The following is a 3559-nucleotide window of genomic DNA, read 5'->3' as shown; positions in this document are numbered from 1 at the left end:
TCTTTAATATAAACATTTTTAATCTTAGGAATATATAGAGAACAACACAATAATTATAAACAATAATATTATCTACGAAAGTACGAAATATCTCTTTCAACCAATGAACAATTTTATGAATAATTATGAATAGTTTTATGACTTATCTATTAGCATGAATATTGGACTGAGCAAGCTTGGAGATCACTTTTTATATTCCAAGTAGTAAGTAGTTATCTCAAGAAGGGAAATCTTATATATATAATACATAATACCTATTATAATTATTATTATTTATAATCAATGCTATTACTTATTACTTATTAGTAATAAATTCTAATGTATTACACAAATAATTTATAATAGTAGGTATATTATACATCACGCCACCTCGGAAACATGGTATCTGTGTGACCAGGGGCGGACTTGCCATTTTTCTGCCCCTAGGCATTACAACACTAGTGCCCTTTACATTGGTGTGCTCCCATGGTGGTGGTGGGGTGGGGGTAATCAAGCTCGGATTAAGACATTTCGAGGCCAAGGGGCCAAAGTTTTAAGAGGCCCCTGTACGAAAAAAAAAAAATAATAGCTTGTTACGTATGTTTATAATGTATATATTATTTAATGTTAGGTACTTGTTATAATAAATATATATAGATATTAGGTACTTGGCAATAAATAATGTATCATTTATTTATAAATTATAATGTATAATGTGTATTCTTCGCTAAATAATCATCGGTTGTTTTAAGGTGATTTATGTAGTTTTATAGCCTATAAGGCTATAACAGAAAAAGTAATGAACAAGTCTGAGGCCTTTTTATAAATTTGAACTATTGAGGCCCGAGGGCCATGGCCCCCTCTGGATCCCCCTTTAATCTGGGCTTGGGGGTAATGTTCGATGAAATAAACTATACAAATTGAATGAAATCTATAAGATTTCTGAGCAGTATGCACTATGCAGGAGACGGTCGACAGTGCCAGCGACGCACGTCGTCGCAATGTTTATTATTATTAATTACTTTATCAAGTCATCTGATTTCCAGAATTAATTCCAGTATTCTAAGAATTCCGAGTGCGGGGTGAGGTGGTTCAATCCAATTTTATTTACTTGCTAAGAACTGTGCGAGCGGTCCCCCAACTAGCTAGTTATAGTAGAGCAGCTATAACAATGTACCCGGCGGCCAGAGGCAGTATATATTTTGACTGCCTTGGCTGGCGTTTTGCGCATGCGCCATTCACAATATTGTATGTGTTTACGCCGCACACCCGTATACCACCTCCCATGCATTAACATAGACAACGCCGACAACTGCCTCGTCGAGACGTCGAGTGCCGATATCGAGCCGTGGCGGCGTGACGCAGCGCGCGCTGGTAGCAGGATTGAACCCAAACTGCGAGGTTAGGTATTAATGTATTATAGCTTATGAATTAAAACGTTACTGCGACGGGGCTACGAGAGCCATTCTCCTTTTTCATGCAAGTTGTATACAAACAAAAATTAATATCAAATATAAATTTAGGTAAATATAATAAATTATGAAATTATGAAAAACTAAAAAGTAAAAATTAACTAAAAAAATTGCGCCCCAATCAATTTTGCGCCCTAGGCACGTGCCTTGGTGGCCTATGGGTAAATCCGCCCCTGTGTGTGACTATGTATCATTACCACGATTTAAGATAGTACTATCTTAAATCATGATCATTACCAAAACGAACACGTCGTGTACATAGATATTATAAGAATTCTTATAATATCTTAATATGTATGGTCGAGTACCTATCACTCTGGTAGTTAGGTCAATCATAAATTTATGATATACAACCATTACTCATTATTAGTGAGACTTGAATGTTACAGAAAATATTAAAAGTATTTAAAACAATTTAATAAAAAGATAATAAATTATCCATATTTTTTCGTAAGTCAAAACTCGTAATAATTTAGTTTCCATGTTAAATATAATATTTTAGATGTATAATAATATAATATACTTTATATACTGCCTATGTGGCTATGTACAAAAATAAAAGGATAAATATTCGTTTTTTCATTACGTAGTTAAAAATTCGTGGTAACGGAAACTTTTTTTCTTCAAGAAAAAAATTCAAGAGTTCATGTTTCTTTGTCAATTTCTTTTTCAATTATTTGTGCATGGTGCGTTTATACTTTCTTAGCTTTAAAATTACTTCGCAAAAAAACTTATTACATAAAGCATATTGTTAAATTAATTTTTTTAAATACCTACCTTACTTTTAAAATCTATTTCATGCACACATTAATATATTATGCATACAATAAAATTGAGGCACTCAGGCGCAAGTTTCAAATATACAATGCAGATTGACAAGATAATTTTTAATTAATTAATTTTAATTCAAACATAATATTATGCTGTACTACGACTCGTATAACATTGAAAATCATTTCAAAATGATTAAGTCCGTTAGCAGTACTACATAATAGATTAAAATATTACATTTTTAATAATATTTTTTATAGCCACTAATAATAAAAAATACTATGGATATTTGTACACCATATAAGTAAATTAACGAGTCTTAATGGTTGAAAAAAATATATATGTGTAGTAGTGAGCTGTATCTTAAGAAAAAAAATTGTACTTATAAAATGTGCCTCTTAATAAAATTTTAATAAAAATTGCATAACATTTTGACTTTAAGATTTTACATTTGTTTGCATAAAAATATAAAATATTAGGTATATTACTCATTTGGTGTAGCCATTTAAGTATCTATTGGACAAAACAATTATTTAGGTATTGTTATTGTGGAGAATTTAATTCTGAATGAATGTGTTTAGCTTCATATATTTTATAATGGTGTAGTGTGTAATTTCTCGTCAAGTAAATAAATTATTGAAACAAAATAAGTGTACTTTAATTCGATTTACTTAGCATTTATTTATGATATTACATCTTTTAGTGCACTAAAATGCATGCTTAAAGATTTTTGGTGTGATATATTCATATTTTTAAGAAAATTGTCGAGACAATAGTTTTTCTGGGGAATTTATTTTATCCTTAAGTTTCTTTTTTTTATTCCATAAGTACTTTTGTTTATTTTTTATTATTTGTTTGTACGCATTAGTCGGTATATTTATAATTAAATAATACCAATATATATTATTGTACATGAGGTCGAGGTGCGAACACAGTAATAACTAACAACAGTAATAACACACTAATACACCAATACTAGTAATAATTATTACCATTTAACAAATAACATTTAATAAAACTAGGTATTGATCTTAAATCTACTAATAAAGTATAATAAATTTAAGGTAATTGAATGGAGCAATAGTCGCAGTGTTGCCAGGTTTCGAAAGAGTAATTATTGTACAGTGCCTATAAAATTGTCGTATTTCACTAGAAATTATCGTATAAGATAAAAACAGTCGATTGTACAGTAAAATGATAAACAATTAACTATATTGTACTTCTGCCAGTTCTGGTAAGGTACTTTATTTTATATTTTACAGTATAAAATATACACAATACACAAGTCACTAGTATAATAATTAATAATAATAGATTGCATACAAACACAAGTCACA

This window comes from Acyrthosiphon pisum, chromosome A1 (assembly GCF_005508785.2).
Source record: "Acyrthosiphon pisum isolate AL4f chromosome A1, pea_aphid_22Mar2018_4r6ur, whole genome shotgun sequence".
Lineage (NCBI taxonomy): Eukaryota > Metazoa > Arthropoda > Insecta > Hemiptera > Aphididae > Acyrthosiphon > Acyrthosiphon pisum.
Note: the sequence above shows the minus strand (reverse complement) of the source record.